Source organism: Mobula birostris, chromosome 5, assembly GCF_030028105.1.
Source record: "Mobula birostris isolate sMobBir1 chromosome 5, sMobBir1.hap1, whole genome shotgun sequence".
Taxonomy (NCBI): domain Eukaryota; kingdom Metazoa; phylum Chordata; class Chondrichthyes; order Myliobatiformes; family Myliobatidae; genus Mobula; species Mobula birostris.
In genome coordinates, this window is record NC_092374.1 from 112,360,606 (window position 1) to 112,388,541 (window position 27,936).

The following is a 27,936-nucleotide window of genomic DNA, read 5'->3' on the forward strand; positions in this document are numbered from 1 at the left end:
GTTTCAACAATACATCCGTCGCAGTTTCAACAATACATCCGTCGCAGTTTCTACAATACATCCGTCACAGTTTCAACAATACATCCGTCGCAGTTTCAACAATACATCCGTCGCAGTTTCTACAATACATCCGTCGCAGTTTCTACAATACATCCATCACAGTTTCAACAATACATCCGTCGCAGTTTCTACAATACATCCATCACAGTTTCAACAATACATCCGTCACAGTTTCTACAATACATCCGTCGCAGTTTCGACAATACATCCGTCACAGTTTCAACAATACATCCGTCACAGTTTCAACAATACATCCGTCGCAGTTTCAACAAAACATCCGTCGCAGTTTCAACAATACATCCGTCACAGTTTGTACAATACATCCGTCGCAGTTTCTACAATACATCCGTCGCAGTTTCTACAATACATCCGTCGCAGTTTCTACAATACATCCGTCACAGTTTCTACAATACATCCGTCACAGTTTCAACAATCCATCCGTCGCAGTTTCAACAATCCATCCGTCGCAGTTTCCACAATCCATCCGTCGCAGTTTCTACAATCCATCCGTCGCAGTTTCTACAATCCATCCGTCACAGTTTCAACAATCCATCCGTCACAGTTTCAACAATACATCCGTCGCAGTTTCTACAATACATCCGTCGCAGTTTCAACAATACATCCGTCGCAGTTTCAACAATACATCCGTCACAGTTTCAACAATACATCCGTCACAGGTTCAACAATACATGCGTCGCAGTTTCAACAATACATCCGTCGCAGTTTCAACAATACATCCGTCACAGTTTCAACAATACATCCGTCGCAGTTTCAACAATACATCCGTCACAGTTTCAACAATACATCCGTCACAGATTCAACAATACATCCGTCGCAGTTTCAACAATACATCCGTCGCAGTTTCAACAATACATCCGTCGCAGTTTCAACAATACATCCGTCACAGTTTCTACAATACATCCGTCGCAGTTTCAACAATACATCCGTCGCAGTTTCTACAATACATCCGTCACAGTTTCAACAATACATCCGTCACAGTTTCAACAATACATCCGTCGCAGTTTGTACAATACATCCGTCGCAGTTTCAACAATACATCCGTCGCAGTTTCAACAATACATCCGTCACAGTTTCTACAATACATCCGTCACAGTTTCTACAATACAACCGTCGCAGTTTCAACAATACATCCGTCGCAGTTTCTACAATACATCCGTCACAGTTTCAACAATACATCCGTCACAGTTTCAACAATACATCCGTCGCAGTTTCTACAATACATCCGTCGCAGTTTCAACAATACATCCGTCACAGTTTCAACAATACATCCGTCGCAGTTTCAACAATACATCCGTCACAGTTTCTACAATACATCCGTCACAGTTTCTACAATACATCCGTCGCAGTTTCTACAATACATCCGTCACAGTTTCTACAATACATCCGTCACAGTTTCAACAATACATCCGTCGCAGTTTCAACAATACATCCGTCACAGTTTCTACAATACATCCGTCACAGTTTCTACAATACATCCGTCACAGTTTCAACAATACATCCGTCGCAGTTTCAACAATACATCCGTCGCAGTTTCTACAATACATCCGTCACAGTTTCAACAATACATCCGTCGCAGTTTCTACAATACATCCGTCACAGTTTCAACAATACATCCGTCACAGTTTCAACAATACATCCGTCGCAGTTTGTACAATACATCCGTCACAGTTTCAACAATACATCCGTCACAGTTTCAACAATACATCCGTCGCAGTTTGTACAATACATCCGTCGCAGTTTCAACAATACATCCGTCACAGTTTCTACAATACATCCGTCACAGTTTCTACAATACATCCGTCGCAGTTTCAACAATACATCCGTCGCAGTTTCTACAATACATCCGTCACAGTTTCAACAATACATCCGTCACAGTTTCAACAATACATCCGTCGCAGTTTCTACAATACATCCGTCGCAGTTTCAACAATACATCCGTCGCAGTTTCAACAATACATCCGTCGCAGTTTCAACAATACATCCGTCACAGTTTCTACAATACATCCGTCACAGTTTCTACAATACATCCGTCGCAGTTTCTACAATACATCCGTCGCAGTTTCTACAATACATCCGTCACAGTTTCAACAATACATCCGTCGCAGTTTCAACAATACATCCGTCACAGTTTCTACAATACATCCGTCACAGTTTCTACAATACATCCGTCGCAGTTTCAACAATACATCCGTCGCAGTTTCAACAATACATCCGTCGCAGTTTCAACAATACATCCGTCGCAGTTTCTACAATACATCCATCACAGTTTCAACAATACATCCGTCACAGTTTCAACAATACATCCGTCGCAGTTTCAACAAGACATCCGTCGCAGTTTCTACAATACATCCGTCACAGTTTCAACAATACATCCGTCGCAGTTTCTACAATACATCCGTCACAGTTTCAACAATACATCCGTCACAGTTTCAACAATACATCCGTCACAGTTTCTACAATACATCCGTCGCAGTTTCTACAATACATCCGTCGCAGTTTCAACAATACATCCGTCACAGTTTCTACCATACATCCGTCACAGTTTCTACCATACATCCGTCGCAGTTTCAACAATACATCCGTCGCGGTTTCAACAATACATCCGTCGCGGTTTCAACAATACATCCGTCGCGGTTTCTTCAATACATCCGTCGCGGTTTCTTCAATACATCCGTCGCGGTTTCTTCAATACATCCGTCGCGGTTTCTACAATACATCCGTCGCGGTTTCTACAATACATCCGTCGCAGTTTCGACAATACATCCGTCGCAGTTTCGACAATACATCCGTCGCAGTTTCTACAATACATCCGTCGCAGTTTCAACAATACATCCGTCGCAGTTTCAACAATACATCCGTCGCAGTTTCTACAATACATCCGTCGCAGTTTCAACAATACATCCGTCGCAGTTTCAACAATACATCCGTCGCAGTTTCTACAATACATCCGTCGCAGTTTCTACAATACATCCGTCGCAGTTTCTACAATACATCCGTCGCAGTTTCAACAATACATCCGTCGCAGTTTCAACAATACATCCGTCGCAGTTTCTACAATACATCCGTCGCAGTTTCTACAATACATCCGTCACAGTTTCTACAATACATCCGTCACAGTTTCAACAATAGATCCGTCGCAGTTTCAACAATAGATCCGTCACAGTTTCTACAATACATCCGTCGCAGTTTCAACAATACATCCGTCGCAGTTTCTACAATACATCCGTCGCAGTTTCAACAATACATCCGTCGCAGTTTCAACAATACATCCGTCGCAGTTTCAACAATACATCCGTCGCAGTTTCTACAATACATCCGTCGCAGTTTCTACAATACATCCGTCGCAGTTTCTACAATACATCCATCACAGTTTCTACAATACATCCGTCACAGTTTCAACAATACATCCGTCGCAGTTTCAACAATACATCCGTCACAGTTTCTACAATACATCCGTCACAGTTTCAACAATACATCCGTCGCAGTTTCAACAATACATCCGTCGCAGTTTCTACAATACATCCGTCACAGTTTCAACAATACATCCGTCGCAGTTTCAACAATACATCCGTCGCAGTTTCAACAATACATCCGTCGCAGTTTCAACAATACATCCGTCACAGTTTCTACAATACATCCGTCGCAGTTTCGACAATACATCCGTCGCAGTTTCGACAATACATCCGTCGCAGTTTCAACAATACATCCGTCACAGTTTCAACAATACATCCGTCGCAGTTTCAACAAAACATCCGTCGCAGTTTCAACAATACATCCGTCGCAGTTTCTACAATACATCCGTCGCAGTTTCAACAATACATCCGTCGCAGTTTCAACAATACATCCGTCGCAGTTTCAACAATACATCCGTCGCAGTTTCAACAATACATCCGTCGCAGTTTCTACAATACATCCGTCGCAGTTTCTACAATACATCCGTCGCAGTTTCTACAATACATCCGTCACAGTTTCTACAATACATCCGTCACAGTTTCAACAATACATCCGTCGCAGTTTCAACAATACATCCGTCACAGTTTCTACAATACATCCGTCACAGTTTCAACAATACATCCGTCGCAGTTTCAACAATACATCCGTCACAGTTTCTACAATACATCCGTCACAGTTTCAACAATACATCCGTCGCAGTTTCAAAAATACATCCGTCGCAGTTTCAACAATACATCCGTCACAGTTTCAACAATACATCCGTCGCAGTTTCGACAATACATCCGTCGCAGTTTCGACAATACATCCGTCACAGTTTCAACAATACATCCGTCACAGTTTCAACAATACATCCGTCGCAGTTTCAACAAAACATCCGTCGCAGTTTCAACAATACATCCGTCGCAGTTTCTACAATACATCCGTCGCAGTTTCTACAATACATCCGTCGCAGTTTCTACAATACATCCGTCGCAGTTTCTACAATACATCCGTCACAGTTTCTACAATACATCCGTCACAGTTTCAACAATACATCCGTCGCAGTTTCAACAATACATCCGTCGCAGTTTCTACAATACATCCGTCGCAGTTTCAACAATACATCTGTCGCAGTTTCTACAATACATCCGTCACAGTTTCAACAATACATCCGTCGCAGTTTCTACAATACATCCGTCGCAGTTTCGACAATACATCCGTCGCAGTTTCTACAATACATCCGTCGCAGTTTCTACAATACATCCGTCACAGTTTCAACAATACATCCGTCACAGTTTCAACAATACATCCGTCACAGTTTCTACAATACATCCGTCGCAGTTTCAACAATACATCCGTCGCAGTTTCTACAATACATCCGTCGCAGTTTCAACAATGCATCCGTCGCAGTTTCAACAATGCATCCGTCGCAGTTTCAACAATACATCCGTCGCAGTTTCAACAATACATCCGTCGCAGTTTCTACAATACATCCGTCGCAGTTTCAACAATACATCCGTCGCAGTTTCTACAATACATCCGTCGCAGTTTCAACAATACATCCGTCACAATTTCAACAATACATCCGTCGCAGTTTCAACAATACATCCGTCGCAGTTTCAACAATACATCCGTCGCAGTTTCTACAATACATCCGTCGCAGTTTCAACAATACATCCGTCGCAGTTTCAACAATACATCCGTCGCAGTTTCTACAATACATCCGTCGCAGTTTCAACAATACATCCGTCGCAGTTTCAACAATACATCCGTCGCAGTTTCAACAATACATCCGTCGCAGTTTCTACAATACATCCGTCGCAGTTTCTACAATACATCCGTCGCAGTTTCAACAATACATCCGTCGCAGTTTCAACAATACATCCGTCGCAGTTTCTACAATACATCCGTCGCAGTTTCTACAATACATCCGTCGCAGTTTCTACAATACATCCGTCGCAGTTTCTACAATACATCCGTCGCAGTTTCAACAATACATCCGTCGCAGTTTCTACAATACATCCGTCGCAGTTTCAACAATACATCCGTCGCAGTTTCTACAATACATCCGTCGCAGTTTCTACAATACATCCGTCACAGTTTCTGCAATACATCCGTCGCCGTTTCTACAATACATCCGTCGCAGTTTCTACAATACATCCGTCACAGTTTCAACAATACATCCGTCGCAGTTTCTACAATACATCCATCACAGTTTCAACAATACATCCGTCACAGTTTCTACAATACATCCGTCACAGTTTCAACAATACATCCGTCGCAGTTTCTACAATACATCCGTCACAGTTTCAACAATACATCCGTCACAGTTTCAACAATACATCCGTCACAGTTTCTACAATACATCCGTCACAGTTTCTACAATACATCCGTCACAGTTTCAACAATACATCCGTCACAGTTTCAACAATACATCCGTCGCAGTTTCTACAATACATCCGTCACAGTTTCAACAATACATCCGTCACAGTTTCTACAATACATCCGTCACAGTTTCAACAATACATCCGTCGCAGTTTCTACAATACATCCGTCACAGTTTCAACCATAGATCCGTCACAGTTTCAACAATACATCCGTCACAGTTTCAACAATACATCCGTCACAGTTTCTACAATACATCCGTCGCAGTTTCAACAATACATCCGTCACAGTTTCTACAATACATCCGTCACAGTTTCAACAATACATCCGTCACAGTTTCTACAATACATCCGTCACAGTTTCTACAATACATCGCTCACAGTTTCAACAATGCATCCGTCACAGTTTCTACAATACATCCGTCCCAGTTTCTACAATACATCCGTCCCAGTTTCAACAATACATCCGTCGCAGTTTCTACAATACATCCGTCGCAGTTTCAACAATACATCCGTCGCAGTTTCTACAATACATCCGTCGCAGTTTCTACAATACATCCGTCACAGTTTCAACAATACATCCGTCGCAGTTTCTACAATACATCCGTCACAGTTTCTACAATACATCCATCACAGTTTCAACAATACATCCGTCGCAGTTTCAACAATACATCCGTCGCAGTTTCAACAATACATCCGTCGCAGTTTCAACAATACATCCGTCGCACTTTCAACAATACATCCGTCGCAGTTTCAACAATACATCCGTCGCAGTTTCTACAATACATCCGTCGCAGTTTCTACAATACATCCATCACAGTTTCAACAATACATCCGTCGCAGTTTCTACAATACATCCATCACAGTTTCAACAATACATCCGTCACAGTTTCTACAATACATCCGTCACAGTTTCAACAATACATCCGTCACAGTTTCTACAATACATCCGTCGCAGTTTCAACAATACATCCGTCGCAGTTTCAACAATACATCCGTCGCAGTTTCTACAATACATCCGTCGCAGTTTCTACAATACATCCGTCACAGTTTCAACAATACATCCGTCGCAGTTTCAACAATACATCCGTCGCAGTTTCTACAATACATCTGTCGCAGTTTCAACAATACATCCGTCGCAGTTTCTACAATACATCCGTCGCAGTTTCAACAATACATCCGTCGCAGTTTCTACAATACATCCGTCGCAGTTTCTACAATACATCCGTCACAGTTTCAACAATACATCCGTCGCAGTTTCTACAATACATCCATCACAGTTTCAACAATACATCCGTCACAGTTTCAACAATACATCCGTCACAGTTTCAACAATACATCCGTCACAGTTTCTACAATACATCCGTCACAGTTTCAACAATACATCCGTCACAGTTTCAACAATACATCCGTCACAGTTTCTACAATACATCCGTCACAGTTTCTACAATACATCCGTCACAGTTTCAACAATACATCCGTCGCAGTTTCTACAATACATCCGTCGCAGTTTCAACAATACATCCGTCACAGTTTCTACAATACATCCGTCACAGTTTCAACAATACATCCGTCGCAGTTTCTACAATACATCCGTCGCAGTTTCAACAATAGATCCGTCGCAGTTTCAACAATACATCCGTCACAGTTTCAACAATACATCCGTCACAGTTTCTACAATACATCCGTCGCAGTTTCAACAATACATCCGTCACAGTTTCTACAATACATCCGTCACAGTTTCAACAATACATCCGTCACAGTTTCTACAATACATCCGTCACAGTTTCTACAATACATCGGTCACAGTTTCAACAATGCATCCGTCACAGTTTCTACAATGCATCCGTCACAGTTTCTACAATACATCCGTCACAGTTTCTACAATACATCCGTCCCAGTTTCAACAATACATCCGTCGCAGTTTCTACAATACATCTGTCGCAGTTTCAACAATACATCCGTCGCAGTTTCTACAATACATCCGTCGCAGTTTCTACAATACATCCGTCACAGTTTCAACAATACATCCGTCGCAGTTTCTACAATACATCCGTCACAGTTTCTACAATACATCCATCACAGTTTCAACAATACATCCGTCGCAGTTTCAACAATACATCCGTCGCAGTTTCAACAATACATCCGTCGCAGTTTCAACAATACATCCGTCGCAGTTTCAACAATACATCCGTCGCAGTTTCTACAATACATCCGTCGCAGTTTCTACAATACATCCATCACAGTTTCAACAATACATCCGTCGCAGTTTCTACAATACATCCATCACAGTTTCAACAATACATCCGTCACAGTTTCTACAATACATCCGTCGCAGTTTCAACAATACATCCGTCGCAGTTTCAACAATACATCCATCGCAGTTTCTACAATACATGCGTCGCAGTTTCAACAATACATCCGTCACAGTTTCTACAATACATCCATCACAGTTTCAACAATACATCCGTCGCAGTTTCTACAATACATCCATTGCAGGTTCTACAATACATCCGTCACAGTTTGTTCAGTGACAAGCTGAGACTCGTTAACCTTCACCGGAAGTACAGACGCTCACACATCCTCTTCTTCACCCTACACCCTAATGATTTAATGACTCAAGAAGTATTTCCATATTGAGCAAGGTATGATAGTTTAAGGTTATGTTACTGGATTGGTATTCTGCACTAATCCTCAAATTACCAGTTCAGACTCACAGCACACCAGCTGGAAAGTTTATGTATTTAAATTAATCCGGAAATGAAAGCTTATGTCAGTTATCGAATCTGCTGTAAAGCCCATCCGGCAGGTTCATATAAGACTCTAAAGCTACAATGAAGTGGTTGATTCTAAAATGGGCCGGCAAGCTGTTCTGTGGCTATAAATGTAGTGGTAACATCTGTGAATGAATCATTTTGGATCCATTGTACCAGCCGATGAATATGTAATTTTTCTAATATATCTTTTCTTTCTCACCATGCAGCAAGGTTAGCATTAATTATCCAATAAACGAGTAACAGGATGTCACGATAGCGTAGCATTTAACAATGCTGTTGCATCTCAGGGAATTCCAGAGTTCAGAGGTCAAATCCTGCACTGTCTGAACAGAGTCTGTATGTGAAGAGCATGAGGGTTTCCTCTGCGTGCCCTGGTTTCTTCCCACAGTACAAAGATGCACCAGTTAGTAGGTTAATTGGTCATGGTAAATTGTCCAGTGATATGGCTAGGGTGAAATGGGTGGGTTATTGGGTGGTGTAGCATTTAAGCCGGCAGGGCCTGCGGCCTGTATCTCTGAATAAATAAATAAACCTAGGCATTGGTGACCAGCATTCTGGAAAATGGACGGCCCAGTCCCATGACTTCCTGCCTTAGCAGCATCCACGTCAAGGAGAGTTTTGGCCAGTCCTGCCATCCTCCTGTCTCTCCTGCCTTAACCTCACAACAAAGAGGTTTAACAAGCAACACAGCAAGCATAAGTGAATCTGTCTTTGTCTATACGAAGGATGACTACAAACCAGCTTCTTCAGGGGATAACCTTACTTTCCCAAGGGTGATGGGTAACGGGTTCCATCAAGACAGCTCAAACAGCCGGGTGACACCATTCCCCTTCTGTAGCCCTGACAACGCCTCCCAAACAACCCTGAGCAAGCAAGCAGCTGCTTTCCTTCAATTACAGGCATGCTCAGGAAATGTCTTGAAATTACTGTCCCACGACTCGAGCCCACAAGATCAGTGTCAGTCAGTGATCTTGCTCGTGCACATGGTTAACAAGACTAGCATTCTTGTTCAGCTCAGCTGAAACAGAGGCCTCCAATCTACAATTTGATCTGATTGATCCAGAATCCAATACTGAGATCTGTCTACGAGTCGCACGCCATGCTAACAATATCTAGCAACTGGTTCAACCCCAAACGCTTGGAGAGGTTCGCAAGTTAGTGATCACAGTCACATGCAACAACATGGTTCATGCACATTGCTAAATCATCCACATGGAAGAGATAAAGGATGTAAGGGATGGCATATCTGCAATGGTCCCTGATTGACCTCAGGACAAGCCAAGACCATCATCATCCACACTCTACAACATGATGTCTTTAGGAAGAAAATGAAGAGTATAAATGGAAAAACAAACTGTTGAAAAATGATTGAAACATGAACTCTGGTTACAAATCTGTAAAAATGAAGACAATATTCTTAGTTGTTAAGATTCTAGATATGTTTTGGATTCTCTTTAATATATTTGATATGATCTAATTGGCGTATTTTGAAGTTTGGGTTGGGATATCCTCTTCCCAGTTTTATATTTTTAACATCTGCCTTTGCAGAAAGTTGAAACAACTTTGATGGGTGTATCGTGAAAGTCTCTCCCCAGCCTCATTTTGCTATGTGTGCAACCTGAACCGAAACTAAAGGCAGCTAGAGGAGGTGCGTTCTCTACACCTGCTGATAAAATGCGCCTTATGAAGAGGATGTGATTTGCTATTTTTTGCCGGTCGGTTAAGTTGCTTTCTGTCAGTTTCTTGTAAACCTGATTTTCTGAAATGTTGTCAAATGTATAATGCCTCTTGTCCACAATCCTCAGTGTAGAGGATGAGCTTTCCAAACCATTATATTATGAGTATTTTTTTTAAGTACATGGATTTTCAATGACTGTTATAACCAGAGGGTAGTCATCCCTCTTGAAGGACAGAATTTTATTCCTGCATTCAAATCTGGATGGTATTATTGGTTTGAAGCATTTGATTATTGCTTCATTATTGGTTTGAAGCATTTGAAGCAATTGATCAGGAGCATTGACCCCAATCTGGTGTAATCAGTTTTATGGTGAAAGCTCTGAGTCCAGTCGGTGGCATCTTTAACAGATACCAGGCAGAAAGTGTTATGTCTTTGCTGATTTGGCTTGTTATTTTATTTCTAATTACAAGGTCTCACTACTTGTAAGTTCACAGCTGTTGTCGATTACTTATTATTGTGCTGTTAAACAATTAACCTTCGTCATCAGGTCAGCCATTTTTTCATCATTTGCATATTTCATTGAGTCGCTATTAGTTAGAAGCACTTTGTTAGAAGTTGAAGGAATTCTAATCAATATTTGAATCTCTCTTTTGTGAAGTACTGTTTCTTCACTCAGCTCCTTGTGTACTGCCACGTGTTGGTGAACAATAAAACTGCCTTCAAATTACAACTATGCCGGGACTGGAGTTTACCTGTCTGCCTAGCTTGAGAAAATGGGAAAAGCTCTTGAGCAAGCCGGAATACACAGTCTCAGAATAGAAGGGCATCACTTTGGAGTCACTTTGGAGCATCCGAGATGCTGAGAATATTGTGGATAGCACTTTTAGTGAGTTGATCACACCACAGTTTAAGGATCCAAGGAAAGATAGGGAACGGGTGACCAACAGGAAGAGTAGTAGGAGGAAGGTAGTACAGGAGTCTCCTGTGGTCATCTCCCTCCAAAATAGATATACCGCTTTAGAGTCTGTTGGGGGAGATGGCTCATCAGGTGAAGGCAGCAGTAGGCAGGATCAGGGCACCGTGGGTGGCTCTGCTGCGCATGAGGGCAAGAAAAAGAGTGGCGGAGCTGTTGTGGTAGGGAATTCCATGGTAAGGGGAATAAAGAGGAGCTTCTGTGGCCGCAAACGGGACTCTCGTATGGTGTGTTGCCTCCCGGGTGCAAGGGTCAGAGATGTCTCGGAGAGGCTGCAGGGCATTCTGAAAGGGGAGGGTGAGCAGCCAGCTGTCCTGGTGCATGTAGGTACTAACAGTATAGGAAGAAAGTGGGATGAGGTCCTACAAGCTGAATTTAGGGAGCTAGGAGATAAGTTAAAGAGTAGGACCTCAAAGGTAATCATCTCCAGATTATTACCGGTGACATGTACTAGCCAGAGTTGGAATAGCAGGATGGCTAGAATGAATATGTGGCTTGAGCGGTGGTCTAGGAGGGAGGGTTTCAGGTTCTTGGGGCATCGGAACCACTTCTGGGGGAGATGGGACCAGTACTGTCCAGACGGTCTACATCTGGGCAGGGCCGGGATCAATGTCCTAGAGAGAGTGTTTGTTAGTGCTGTTGGGGAGGCTTTAAACTAATATCGCGGGGGATGGGAACCCGCACAGAAAAGAAGAGGGAAGCGATGCAGAGACCAAAGCTGGAGTTAGTGAAGAAAAAAGTAAGAGTAGAGTGCATAAAAGTAAAAAGCAAAAATCGCATAGGTCACTAGATTCTAAAAGGACAATGAGTATAAGGGCACTTTATCTAAATGCCCATAGTATTAGAAACAAGGTTAGTGAACTTGTGGCACAGATCAGTACCAAGGTATATGATTTAGTGGCCATTACAGAAACCTGGTTGCAAGGTTGAGATGACTGGGAATTAAATATCCAAGGGTAAACACGAGGAAATCTGCAGATGCTGGAATTTTAAGCAACGCACATAAAAGTTGCTGGTGAACGCAGCAGGTCAGGCAGCATCTCTAGGAAGAGGTACAGTCGACGTTTCGAGCCGAGACCCTTCGTCAGGACTAACTGAAAGAAGAGCTAGTAAGAGATTTGAAAGTGGGAGGGGGAGCGGGAGATCCGAAATGATAGGAGAAGACAGGAGGAGGAGGGATGGAGCCAAGAGCTGGACAGGTGATTGGCAAAAGAGATATGAGAGGATTATGGGACAGGAGGCTTAGGGAGAAAGAAAAGGGGGAAGGAGGAAGCCCAGAGGATGGGCAAGGGATATGGTGAGAGGGACAGAGGGCGAAAAAGGAGAGAGAGAGAGAAAAGGAATGTGTGTATATAAATAAATAAATAACGGATGGGGTACGAGGGGGAGGTGGGGCATTAGCGGGAGTTTGAGAAGTCAATGTTCATGCCATCAGGTTGGAGACTACCCAGACGGAATATAAGTTGTTGTTCCTCCAACCTGAGTGTGGCTTCATCTTTGCAGTAGAGGAGGCCGTGGATAGACATATCAGAATGGGAATGGGACGCGGAATTAAAATATGGCCACTGGGATATCAGGATGGGAATAGGATATGGAATTAAAATGTGTGGCCACTGGGATTCCAGAATGAGAATGGGACACGGAATTTATCAGAATGGGAATGGGACCTGGAATTATTCCAGGTCCCATTCCCATTCTGATTTGTCTATCCATGGCCTCCTCTACTGTAAAGATGAAGCCACACTCAGGTTGGAGGAACAACACCTTATATTCAGTCTGAGTAGTCTCCAACCTGATGGCATGAACATTGACTTCTCAAACTTCCGCTAATGCCCCACCTCCCCCTCGTACCCCATCAGTTATTTATTTATTTATATACACACATTCTTTTTCTCTCTCTCTCTCTCTCCTTTTTCTCCCTCTGTCCCTCTGACTATACCCCTTGCCCATCCTCTGGGTTCCCCCCCCCTTTCCTTCTCCCTGGGCCTCCTGTCCCATAATCCTCTCATATCTCTTTTGCCAATCACCTGTCCAGCTCTTGGCTCCAGCCCTCCCCCTCCTGTCTTCTCCTATCATTTCGGATCTCCCCCTCCCCCTTCCACTTTCAAATCTCTTGCTAACTCTTCCTTCAGTTAGTCCTGATGAAGGGTCTCGGCCTGAAACGTCGACTGTACCTCTTCCTAGAGATGCTGCCTGGCCCTGCTGCGTTCAAACATCCAAGGGTATCAGGTAATACGGAAAGTTAGGCAGGAAGGCAGAGGAGGTGGAGTGGCGCTCTTACTTAGGGATGAGATCAGGGCAATTGTGAGAGACCATATAAGATCTACGGAGCAGAATATTGAGTCCATCTGGGTAGAGATTAAGAATAATAAAGGGAAAAAAATCACTGGTGGGAGCTGTCTATAGGCCACCTAATAAAAATATTGCAGTGGCAGAGGTGATTAACCAAGAAATAACTGAGGCTTGTAAGAACGGAACAGCAGTTGTCATGGAGGATTTTAACTTCCACATAGATTGGGTGAATCAGGTTGGTCAAGGAAGTCTTGAGGAGGACTTCACAGAATGCATCCGTGATGGCTTTCTTGAGTAGCATGTTAATGAACCTACAAGGGAAAATACTATCTTAGATCTAGTCCTGTGCAATGAGACAGGTAAGATTAATGATCTTGTAGTCAGGGATCCTCTTGGAAAGAGTGATCATAGTATGATTGAATTTCGCATACAGATGGAGGATGAAATAGTTAGATCTAAAACTAGTGTATTATGCTTTAACAACGGGATGAGGGAGGAGTTGGCTAACGTGGATTGGGAGCACAGGTTATTTGGTAGGACAGCTGAGGAACAGGGGAAAACTTTCAAATAATTCTGTGTCTAATCCAAAAACTGGAGAGATGACCGCAGAGGAATTCGTCATTTTTTAAATTGCATGTTAGTGCATGTTTACCTGTGTTAGATTATACAAGAATATCACACACAGAGTGCTGGAGGAACTCAGCATCTCATGGAGATGAATAGACGGTCAATGTTTCGGGTCGAGACCCTTCACCAGGACTGGAGAAGAAGGGGGAAGAAGCCAGAATCAGAAGGGTGGGGGAGGGGAAGGAATACAAACTGGGAGGTGACAGGTGAGGCCAGGTGGAGGGGAAGAGAATTGGGTGGGGGAGGGGCTGGGAGGTGAAAGGTGGAAAAGGTAAAGGGCTAATGCAGACAGGAGTGGGGTGAAGGCACAGATGAACGAGGGCTGAGGAGATGGTGCAAGGGTCAGGGTGTCAAGTCCTTGGAACCTTTTCTGGGAAAGGGGATGACAAGGGGTTGCACCTGAACTGGAGGGGGACCAATATCCCAGCCGGGTGGTTTGCTGATGCTACTCAGCAGAGTTTAAACTAATTTTGAAGTGGGCTGGGAACGAGAGCTGCAGGTCAGTGAGGGAAGCGTTGAACCAGAAGGCAGATCTCAGGTAACATATTGAAAGGCAAAATCAAAATAACAGGCATGTTGGGTCAGATCGTTGAAGTGCATGTATTTTAATGGTGGGAGTTTTATGGGTAAGGATGATGAACAGAACATGGATCAGAGCTTGGAACTTGTAGCCATTAATGAAAATTGGTGGAGAGAGGGGCAGGAATGAGTGGTTATTGTACAAGGTTTTTGAAGGGTTAGGAAAGATAGAGGTAAAATGGGAGGGAGAGTTACACTACAATATCACAGCTGTACTCAGAGGAGACATAATGGAGGGGCCAGACATTTGGGTAGAAATGAGGAACCAGGAGGGGTGCAATCACACTGATGGGATTGTACTACAGATCCCCCAATAGTCATTGGGACATTGAGCAACAGATATGTAATCAGATTAAGGAAGTATGTAAAAATAATAGGATTGTTGTCATGGGGGATTTCAACTTCCCTGTTATAAACTAGTACTTTCTTAGCACAAGGGGATTAGATGGGGCTGAATTTGTTAAGTGTATCCAGAAAGGTTTCTTAAATCAATATGTGGACTGAGGGTGGACTGAGGAAGGACTGTACTGGACCTGGTGCTGGGTAATGAGCCCGGCCAGGAGACTGATCTTTCAGTGGGTGAACAGGTGGGGAACAGTGACCACAACTCCATAACTTTTAGGATAGCTTTAGATAAATAAAGATAGGTATGGTCCTTGTGGGGGAGTTTTAATTGGAGCAGGGCAAATTATGAGGGGATTAGGCAAGAACTCAGAAGCATTAATTGGGAACGCCTTTTCTCTGGCAAGTCCACTTAAGACATGGGGAGGGTGTTTAAAGATCAATTGCACAGAGTGCAGGAAAGGTATGTTCCTGTTAGACAGAAGAACGAGGTTGGAAAGATAGGAGAAGCTTGGATCTCCACAGAGGTGCTGAATTTAGTCAAGAAGAAGAAGGTAAAGTATGTAAAGCTTCTGAAGTTAAGATGAAATAAAGCAAATGAGGAGTATAAAGAAGCCAGAAAAGAACTAAAGAAAGAAATTAGGAAAGCCAGGAGGGGCCATGAAAAATCCTTGGTGAGTAGGATTAAGGTGAATCCTGAGGCATTCTATACATACATCAAGAGCAAGAAGATAACCAGGGAGAGGGTGAGACCACTCAAGGATAAAGTGGAGAATATTTGCTTGGATGCGAAGAATGTGAGTGAGGTACTTAATGAGTACTTTGCTTCAATATTTACCAAGGAAAAGGACATGGACAATCAGGAGATCAGTACTAAGTGCATAAATATGTTAGAGTGTTTAGAGGTCTAGGAAGAGGAAGCATTAAGGTGGATACGTCCCCAGGACCTGATGGCATTTACTGTAGCTCAGGTTATTGTAGGAGGCAAGAGATGAGATTGCTGGGGCCTTGACCAGTATCTTTGTGTCCTTTCGAGCCACAGGTGAGGTTCTGGAGGACTGGCAAGTGGTTAATATTGTACCTCTATTTAAGAAGGGAACAATAGAAATTCCAAGGAACTATAGACTGGTGAGTCTCATGTCAGTTGTAGGGAAAGAACTGGAAAAAATTCTTAGGGATGGGATAAATGAGGATTTGGAAAACCCATGGTCTAATTCGGAAGAGCCAGCAAGACTTTGTGAGTGGCAGGTTGTGCCTTACCAACTTGATTGAGTGTTTTGACAAGGTGATGAGAAAGACTGATGAAGGTAGAGCAGTGGATTTTAGTAAGGTATTTGACAAAGTCCCTCATGGGAAGCTCATCCAGAAGATTAGGATGCAGGGGGCCCATGGGGAATTGGCTATTTGGAATCAGAACTGGCTTGCACATAGAATACAGGGGTAGTGGCTGAAGGGACTTATTCAAGACTGTAACTAATGGTGTTCCGCAGGGATCTGTGCTGGGACCTCTGCTGTTTGTAATGTGTATAAATGGTCTGGAGAAAGTGTAGACGGGTGGGTTAGTAAGTTTGTGGATGTTAACAAGATTGGTGGTGTTGTGGACGGTGTAGACGTCTGGCAAAGAATGCAATGTGATATAGATCAGTTGCAGATATGGGCTGAGAAATATCAGATGGAGTTTAACCCAGATAAATGTGAGGTGTTGCACCCTGGTAGGGCAAATGATAGTACACTGAGGTGGACCACTGAACGTGACAGTGGATCCTTTCTCCCCGTGGCTATAAGACTCTACAACTTCTCCTCTTTAAGTGTATAAGCGTATGGTTTCATTTCACATCTGTGTTTTGTATTATTACTTTTTAATGCACATTTTGCTTTTTTTCATACTTCAATGCTTACATTTTGTATTTTAAAGCATAGATTTCTGACTGAGCAACTTTGCAACAATAATTTCCTTCAGGATAAATAAAAATTTATCTTATCTTAAGGGCAAGATCCTTAACAGTGTTGATGAGCAGAGAGATCTTGGGGTACAAGCTCATAGCTCCTTGAAAGTGACTACACGGGTCAATAAGGTGGTTAAGAAGGCTTATGGAATTCTTGCTTTTGTTAGTTCGAGGTACTGAGTTCAAGAGTCACGACGTTATGTTGCAACCTTATAAAACTCTGGTTAGGCCACCTCTGGAGTAATACACACAGCTCTGGTCACCCCACTATAGGAGGGATGTTGAGGCTTGGGAGAGAGTGCAGAAGAGGTTTACCAGGATGCTGCCTGGTTTAGAGGGGATGAGAGGCTGGACAAAACTGAGTTGTTTTCTCTGCAGCAGTGGATGCTGAGGGGAGATTTGATAGAGGTTTACAAGACTGAGTGGCAGAGATAAAGTAGACAGGGAATGTTTTTTCCCAGAGTAGAAAAGTCTAATACCAGAGGGCAAACATTGCAAGTGAGAGGGGGTGGGTTCAAGGGGGATGTGAGGGGTAAGTTTTTTCATTCAGAGAGTCATGGATGTCTGGAATGGGCTGCCTGGTGTGGTGGTAGAGGCAAATTCATTAGAGGCTTTTAAGAGATATTTGGATAGGCACGTGGATGTAACAAAGATGGAGAGATACAGTATGGACATGGTGCAGGTAGGAGGGATTAGTGTTTGGGTGTTTTTGAGTTGCTTTTCAGCTGGTTCAGCACAACACTGTGGGCTGAATGGCCTGTTTCTGTGCTGTACTCTTCTATGTTCTATGCTCTATATTCAGAGTGATCAGATCTGTACATAGTACCCCAAGTGTGGCCTCTCCAGCATTGAAATCAGAATCCGGTTTAATATCACTGGCATATGTTGTGGAATTTGTTACTCAGCAGCAGTACAGTTTAAGTGGGCCTCTGTTGGACACACACGTCTACAGATACTCAAGCTGGTACACAAGGCACGGCAGTACGATATGGAGAGCAAGCTGTTGCCCAGGCAGTAGGCTCCTCCTCGCCACACAGCTGTTGAATCCGAAGGAAAGGCAGAGACCAATACAGTTTGGCTCCGGTGGTGTCAGCATAGGACTCAATGTAGGATGGCCTTAGGAACGTTAATATAATTATACACATCCAAACTGAGTAGATATGTGCATATGGACAGCCATGAAGGGACTATGCTGTCCAAAATTTTAGTTAGAAACATAAGCTAAAATTCGGTACTTTTCCCAATCACCACCATGCAAATAAGGGGACCCAAGAACAAAATCACATTTGCCAAAAAGAAAAAATCACACCCATTTAAAAAAATGTCAAGTATTTCTTCCAGCCCCATAACATATCTTGAGATTTTCTAGCTAAATCAGCACTAAGAAAAATCCACTTGAATTTCAACAACTACAATGCTTTTGATATCTTATATACAAAAAAATCTGTTAGAAGCAAAGACAGGATTTAGTGGCATTGCCATAACAACTTCTAGGTTGTGAATACATAACTGCAACATAACTTCCCTACTCCTGTACTAACTGCCCTGATGATGAGGCCCAGTGAGCCAGAGGTTGTCTTCAGCATCCTCTCTACCTGTGACACTGCTTTAGTTGAACAATGTACTTACACTGCTAGCTCCCACAATTCCATAACACTCCCCAAGGCCCTATATACATCCTACCCTGGTTTGATCTCACAAAGTACACTATCTCACATCTATCTGAATTCAAAACCATTTGCCAGTCCTCAGCTGATCAGGAGCCCCTGTGAATTTCCACTATCTGCAGCACCACCTGGTTTAGTAACTTCAAGAAGCTTACAAACCACGCCCTGAGCGTTCACAAGCAATACAGTTATGTTAATTACAAACAACAAAAGTCCTGGCACCGACCCCTGTGGCACAGACAGGTTTTCAGTCTGAGAAATAAAACTGCCTCCACATCAGTCTGCTGCCTACCTCTGAGCCACTCACTAATCCAGCCCATCTCTGCCCTCTGAACCCCACCTCATGTAACCCTCCAGACCAGCCAGCTATGAGGGACTTTCTCAAAGACCTTGCCTAACATCCACTGTTGTGTCATCATAAGACTATAAGACCATAAGACATGCTACAGGAGCAGAATTAAGCCATTCAGCCCATGGATCCTCCCCCACTGTTTTATCATGGCTGATTTATTATTCCTCTCAATTCCATTCTCTTACCTTCTCCCTGTAATCTTTGAAGCCCTTACTAATCAAGAACCTGTCAACCCCCACTTTCAATATAACTACTGACGTGGTCTCAAAAGCCATCTGTGGCAATGAATTCCACAATCACTCTCTGGTTAAGAAAATCATCCTCATATCTGTTCTGAAGAGACGTCCTTCTACTCTGAGGCTGTGCCCTCTGGTCCCAGACTCCCCCACTACAGGAAACATCCTCTCCACATCCACTCTATCTGTGTCGTCTGGTTCTAGACTCCCCCACTATAGGAAACATCCTCTCCACATCCACTCTATCTGTGTCCTCTGGTCCTAGACTCCCCCACTACAGGAAACATCCTCTCCACATCCACTCTATCTAGGCCTTTCAATATCTGTAAGATTTTAATGAAATCCCACGTCATTCTTCAAAACGCCAGTAAGTACAGACCCAGAGCATCAAAAACTCCTCATATATTAACCCTTTCAATCCCCGGACCATTCTCGTGAACCTCGGCTGGACCCTCTCCAATGACAGCACACATCTTTTCTTTGATAAAGGTCCCAGAACTGCTCACAATACTGTACTTCAAATGTGCTCTGACCAATGCCTTATAAAGCCTCAGCATTACATTCTTGCTCTTATATTCTAGAAATGCTAACATTGCAACTGCCTTCCTTACCACAGACTCAACTGTGTCAACCCTTGGGAATCCTGCACGAGGACTCCCAAGTCCCTTTGCACCTCTAATTTCGGAATTTGCTCCCCATTTAGAAAATAGACTATGCCTTTATCCCTTCTACCGAAGTGCACGACCATACACTTCCCTGCACTGTATTCCATCTGCCACTTCTTCATCCACTCTCCTAATCGTCTAGCCTCTTGGATACCCTCTCGAAAAGCTCCAGGAGATTTGTCAGGCATGACCTCCCACACACAAAGCCATGCTAGGTTGCAAGTCTATAAGGAACTAAGTAGTGGGGGGTTGTCACTGCTGGAACTGATCCACTGGTTGCTGCCATAAACCTACTGGGCCAAATCGTCTCCAGTGTGTATTGTAGTCTGTTCATACATACTGTAAACTTGGTTGAGATGGGAGTCAATGCTTTAGTGATGAATACAGTCATCAAAAACACTTTTGCAAGTTAATATTGAATCAATTAATATTGATCTACATTCCAGATCTAATAAAAGCAGTCTATAAGAAAAAAGGTCATGCATTAAGTGGCAATTCACATTGGAATGTATCATCACCTTACGGAAAACTTTACAATCGACTTAGACCTTGGCTTTGGTGTTACTTTCCGTCAGCTCATGGGTGAATATCTTCACCTTTGCCTAAACTTCAGACATTTCCAGGAAGAGAATTTTAACTCTGTGTTCTCACAACCATGTTGTTTACAGCAAAATACCTGGGGAGGTGGAAGAGAAGCTGATGGGATTCTTGCACTAGCTGCCAGTAAAGCAGTGATGGTCTGAATAGGTTCCTTATTTTTACCATAAAAATTTCCATGATCCTGTCACTTCTCACCCTCAACCATGTACAAAATTTATCTGTAACATTTGCTACTAACAGTAAGCAACAGATCCAAGATTAACTGCAAAAGATTTCTCTTGGACATGACTATATGAACTGATCCTCCTACATACCCCTACACACCGCCCCCTCTCACCCAATTTTCTTCTCTCCTCCACCCACGTCATCTGCCCTTTATGCACGCACTCCTCCCACTGGGTTCCCTCCCCCCACTGCTCCCATCTGCCTTGCCCGCCTCCTTTATTTGGTTTCATACTCCACCTTCCTCTCCACCAAGTGCAGCTCTTTGTCCACCTACATATCATCTCTGAGCCTTGGTCACTACCTCCACCTTTCCCCCCTTCATCTGGCCATCAGCCCTTCTCCCCTGGACCCACCTGTGCTCTTTCTCCACCCCTACCCCTCACCTCTCTATCTGTCTGTCCAACTTGTAACATCAACTATCCACTTCCCTGCGCAGTTACAGCCTAATCCTGGTCTCTATTCCTGGAACGTAAGAGAATGTGGAGTGACCTTACCGAGACGTGTGAACGATGAGAGGTAGAGATAACATGGATGCTGCCAGTCCTTTCCCCAGGCTAGCAGGGGAGGGACCATAACTAGGGGGCATAAATTCACAGTGGAACATGATTAGGGACCTAAGGGGCAATTTTTCCCATGCAGAGGATGATAAACTTACTTAATTTATTAGTTACATCTTTCACATACATGAGGAGTAAAAAATCTTAATGTTACATCTCCGTCTAAATGTGTAATGTGCAAATTATAGTAATTTGTAATAAACAGTATGTACAACAGGACAGTCAATATAGCATTGAAATACAGTTGTATCAGTCTGATGGCCTGGTGGAAGAAGCTGTCTCGGAGCCTGTTGGTCCTGGCTTTTATGCTGCGATACCGTTTCCCAGATGGTATCAGCTGGAACAGTTTGTGGTTGGGGTGACTCAGGTCCCCAGTGATCCTTCGGGCCCAAGGAAAGTGATTGGGGTAGGTGCAATGCTGTCATTTCAGAAGCACTTGGACAGGTACAGAGAGAGTTTGGGATTAAAGGAATATGAGCTGAGTGCAGGAAGTTGAAACCACCATGGTCAGCACAGAGTGGTTGGGCCGAAGGGCCTGGATTTGTGCTGCAAGGCTCGATGACTCATTGTGCCCCTCCAGCTCTCTGTTGTTTGCTCCTCCCTGAACTTGTTACTTTCCACTACAGCAAGCGAAATGAAGATGTTGATTAATGCCCTCACACTGCAAACTATTAGCTGTTTCCTCGGCCGTCTGCAACACTTCAACATTTAGCTCCCTGTTGTTGAGGTGCCAGACGGCGAGAGTGACTCTGAACTGAAACTCGAGCTTTCTGTTTAAGGCTAACACACCAGAAGGCCTCTTCAGCAAAGGAACGTCAAAAGATTTGCCTCTGTACTCTGGTGCAACCACTCTCCAAAATTGATAGAATCACAGGAACAACACAGAAACAGGCTATTCAGCCCGTCTATGCCAGCAACTAATCATCCATCGACACCAATACAACATTCATCCTCAATTCTCCTCACATTCTTATTAACTTTCTTCCCCTTTGCCATCAGGTTTCTGAACAGTCTATGAACCCATGAACACCACCTCGCTATTTGCTCTCTTTTTACACTAAGATATAGTCAGTTTATGTATTTCACTGTGCTGCTGCCACAAAACAAATACCAATGATAATAAACCTGATTCTGATTCTGTTTTTGAATTCTCTTTAGATTCTGCCACTCACTGGCAGATTAGGGACCACTTATCTCACTAATGTAACAACCCTCAAATCTTTGGGACACGGCCACATGATCACAGGGATAACGTGCAAAACTCCACACAGACAGCGCCCGAGTTCGGGATTGATCCTGGGTCACTGGGGCTGTGAGACAGCACATCTTCCCACTATGCAACTGTCCTGGCCTTGTGTTTGAGAAACTGGATGTCCGTTTAATGAGGAGACAGTGTCTGGTCTGGCTTCACTCCAAGGATAAGCAGTCAGCATCCTACCTAGAAAAAGGGCCACCTGCTGTCCCATCTACACAAGAGACTGTGGATTGGAATTGGTTAATTACTGTCCAAGACACAGTGACAAGCTTGTCTTGAAAACTCTTCTTCTAGATCAAATCATGACATTGAGGTAGAACAGGGTAAGCCAATAAAAATGCAGAATGGTGTAACAGCTACTGAGAAAGTGCAGTGCAGGTAAACTATCAAGTGTAAGATCATAATGAGCTAGATTGTGAGTTCAGGAGGTCTGTTCAAGGGTTTTATTATGGTGAGGAGAAGCTGTCCTTGAGCCAGGTGCCACGTGCTTTTGTATCTTCTGCCCGATGTGAAGCAGGGAGAAGAGAGCATGTATGAGGTGAGTGGGGGCATGATTATGCTGGCTGCTTTACTGGTGCAGTGGGAGGCTGATGGAGGGGAGGTTGGGTTCTGTGATGTGCAGAGATGTGTCCACGATTTGTAACATTCTTACAAATGAAAATGGATCCAGTGCTTTCCCGGTGTATATGACAGATAAACTCTTCTCCAGCTTCCAGCCGGGTGCAGGCACCGATTATAATCGACATTTCAATGACATACTCCACCATCTCCATCAGGATTGATGCCTGGGCATGTCTAGTCCAGCAGTATTTATACTCCCATCATCAACTATCATGAACGAATGGACAGAGTGGCCCTTCTCACCAGCTATTGCTAATTTCTATATGGAGGACTTCAAGGAGAGGGCTCTGAGCTCATCGTCCTTACACTCTAAATGCTTCTTCAGAAGTGTCAAGAATACCTTTGTAGTGTGACCTCATGGACTCCAGGCATTCCAACAGTTCCACGACCATCTGAACAGTATACATTCAATTTACGATGGAGATGGAGAAGAATGGTGGCCTCCCATTCCTGGACATTCTAATACAATGGAAACGGGGTGGGGGGGGGGATACCCTGGGACAGGGCGTCTATCGGAAACCCACTCACACGGACTTATACCTCAACAATATCTGCCACAATCAATCCTTCTAACATAGAGCTGCTCTTACTACTTTGATTAACCATGTGAAAACTTTTTCCAACCTGGAGAATCTCCCCAAGGAAGCTAGATGATTATGCACGACATTCCTACGGATTGGTTACAAGGTGAAGGAAATCATTTGGGTCCTTAAAAGTGCCAAAGGAAGAAACAAGAACTCTATCAACAAGGAGGAACCTATCACTACTGCCTGTCTTCCCTATATTTCCACAGTTTCTGGAAGATCACCAGGATCCTGAAGAAATACCAGATTAATACCATCCACAAATCCATAAGGAAACTCAAATCACAGTTTATGCAGATCAAAGATGGTCTAGGACTCAGTTCAGCTGGTGCTTACAGGATTCCCTGTGAACGTGGAGCAGCGTATATCGGCCAGATGGGATGCACGCTGGAAACCCACATCAGGGAGCACAGGAGGTGTATCCATTTGAGTCACCCAGAGAAATTGGCGGTAGCCGAACACTGCATTCACAGTGGCTATACGATTGACTTTGACAGCACAAAACTACTGTGCCGTGCCAGTGGCTTTTGGGACCACCTGGTAAAGGAAGCCATTGAAATAAAACTAGAGGATAAGACAAAAGTCTTGATCTCAGTAAGAACTGGAATTTGATTGTAAACAAAATGGGAGAGTGGAAACCTGATTGGATGAGGACTAACCAATCAGGAGGGATGGACTATGAGGGTATAAATACCACCGGATTAGACATGTCCAGGAATCATCCCTGATGAAGATGGCAGAATTTGTCATCAAAACATCGGATATAATCGATATAATCAAACTAGACTTCAACTGCACCATTGATGCGGCTGGAGGATCCGGCAGTGCTGACGGCAGGCTGGTCGGTACCTCCAGACTCCTGATGGAAACGGTGAAGACAGCCAAGCTGTGCGACGCCTTTGGCACCCCCACAGGTGGAGCACAGCCTCAAGCCACCTGGATACGATCGGACGACACAGCCCGCTCCTGGATCGACTTCTTCTTCCTGTCAGAGTCCCTCACGGTCAGGTCCACCGACGTCACGCCAGTGTTCTTCTCTGACCACTGCCTTCTGCGAGCCACCTGTCTCTTACCGGAAGACCGGAAGGCAGGCAGGGGGATATGGAAGCTGAATGTAAAGCGCTGACCCAGAGAACATAGAGGAACTAGAGAAGGAGTACACAGGTTGGAGAACCTTGAAAGCTTTCTTTGATTCCCCTGTTCACTGGTGGGAAGCCACCAAGGAGAACATCAAGAGGTTCTTCATTCGCAAGGGTATCCAGAAAGCAAGGCAGGAGCAGAGGGAACTGCGTAAACTCCAGACAGAGTTGCAGCAACTTCTCCTTCTGTAGTCAAAGGGGGTGGATGTCAGGGAGGAATTGCGAGAGGTGAAGGGCCAGCAAGCCCAGCACCTCGCCGCCGAATCCTCCAAGATCATCTTCCGATCAAGGGTCCAAACCGTAGAGCAGGACGAGACGTGCTCACGTGTCTTCTTCCAAAAGGTGCACAAGGGGAGCTCTGTGATCAACAACCTTAAGGAAGAGGACGGCTCAGTCGCGTCCTCGCAGACAGAAATACTGAGGATCTGCAGGTCCTTCTATGCCGGTCTGTATGACAGAAAGGCTACAGAATCCACAGCCTCCCGCAACTTCCTGACGTCTATCACGCAGGTCTTAGACGACGGCAAGCGGGAGAGTCTGGATCAGCCACTGACCCTGGACGAGCTGACAGGCTCCATCAGTTCCTTTAAGTCGAGTAAGACTCCTGGAAGCGACGGCTTACCGGCTGAGTTGTACTTGGTTCTGTGGAACTGGATGGGCCCAGACCTGCTGGAAGTGTACAACACTATGCTTCTGGCCGGCAGCATGTCAGAGTCCATGAGGAAGGGCATCATCACCCTCATCTACAAGCAGATGGGGGAAAGGGAGGACATTAGAAATTGGAGGCCCATCTCTCTCCTGAATGTGGACTACAAGATCCTGTCCAAGGCTATCGCCAACAGGGTCAAGACTGCTCTGGAACAGGTGATCCACCCAGACCAAACCTGGGCTGTACCGGGCAGGATGATCTCTGACAGCCTCACGCTGCTGAGGGACACCATCGCCTACGTGCAGGACAGGGGGGTGGACGCCTGCCTGGTCAGCTTGGACCAGGAGAAAGCCTTCGACAGGGTGTCGCACACGTACATGGTGGACATGCTCTCCAAAATGGGATTTGGGGAGGGAATCCGGAATTGGATCAAACTGCTCTACACAGACATCCGTAGTGCAGTCCAGGTCAGCGGGTGGGAAACAGACAGCTTCCCCATCAGGTCTGGAGTCAGGCAGGGCTGTCCCCTCTCCCCATCTTGTTTGTCTGCTGCATAGAACCCTTTGCGGAAGCCATCAGGATGGATGAGGGCATAAGAGGGGTGACACTGCCAGGCAGTGGAGGGACCCAAGTGAAAACCTCCCTGTACATGGACGACGTCACCGTCTTCTGCTCTGATCCGAGGTCAGTTCGCAGGTTGATTGGCATCTGCGAACAGTTCGAGCTAGCGTCGGGGGCCAGGGTCAACCGCACGAAGAGTAAAGCCATGCTCTTCGGCAACTGGCCCGACCGATCCAGCGTCCCCTTCACTATCAGGTCTGACCACATGAAGGTGTTGGGGAGCTGGTTCGGAGGGGCCGAGGCGTGCAACAAGAACTGGCCGGAGCGGACTGCCCAGGTGAAACAGAAACTGGGACTGTGGGGAGGGTGCTCCCTGTCGATAACAGGCAAGAACCTGGTCATCAGGTGTGAGGTGCTCTCAGGGCTGCTGTACTTGGCGCAGGTGTGGCCCGTCCCCCGCTCCTACAGCTCGGAAATCACCCGAGCTGTCTTCAGATTCGTCTGGGGATCCAAGATGGAGCAGGTGAGACAGACCGTCATGCACAAGTCCCTGGACAACGGGGGCAAGAACGTCCCCAATGTCGCCCTCACCCTGATGGCCAGCTTCGTGTGTGGCTACATTAGATTGTGTGAGAACCCAGGTATGTGGCCACCAAGTAACATTATTTGCCCAGGTTCTACCTGTCGCCCTGGCTACGAAGGATGGGTCTGGCCCCACTCCCGCACAACGCCCCAGTCAGCTGGTCGTTGCCGCCATACCTGTCCTTCGTAGAAAAGTTCTTCCAGGACAACGCCTTTGATCACAGGACCATCAGGCAGTGGTCGGCACGTAATGTCCTGCAGGCACTGTAGGAGAAGGACGTGATGGACGCAGCAGGGTGGTTCCCCGAGCAGACAGTCCAGTTCATCTGGCAAAATGCCTCATCGCCAGACCTCACCAACAGGCACCAGGACCTCGCCTGGCTGTCTGTGAGAGGGGCCCTCCCAGTCAGATCCCTCCTGTACGCCCGAACGTCGTCTCCACACCCCGCTGCCCACAGGAGAACTGCAGTGAAGAGGAGTCTGTGACCCACCTCTTCGCACACTGTCAGTTCACAGAGAGAGTGTGGAAGAGATGGACGGGCTACTGTCACATTTTATCCCCAGCAGCTGCGTAACAGAGGACTCTCTGATCTATGGGCTGTTCCCGGGGACGCACACGGAGACCAACATCCGGTGCTGCTGGCAGATCATCAACTCGATGAAAGACGCTCTTTGGTCGGCCCGAAACTTGATGATCCACCAGCACATGGAGAGGTCTGTGGGAGAATGCTGCCGACTGGCACTTTCTCGGCTGCAGGAGTACGTGCTGAGGGACGCACTGAAACTCGGTGCAGCCACCACAAGGGCCCGGTGGGGAAGGACCACGGTATAGGTTTCTCTACCCGTGGGAGTGGGAGGGGTCGGGTGGCGGGGAGTTTACCCCTCATCAGCGGTGTGGATAGATGAATCTACATCGTGCCACAGGAGCGGCTGGAAATGTGGAAAGGTATAGACCGTAAAGGAACTTCGGTAAAGGAATGAGAGTCAACGCCTGGTTTTCATTGTAAATAGTTTTATTCTTGACTAAGGTTTGAGAGTCAACGAATGATTTATTATAAACATCTTTATTTTGAATAAGGACTGAGAGTCAACACATGATTTATTGTAAATAACTATTTATTTATTGAATAAG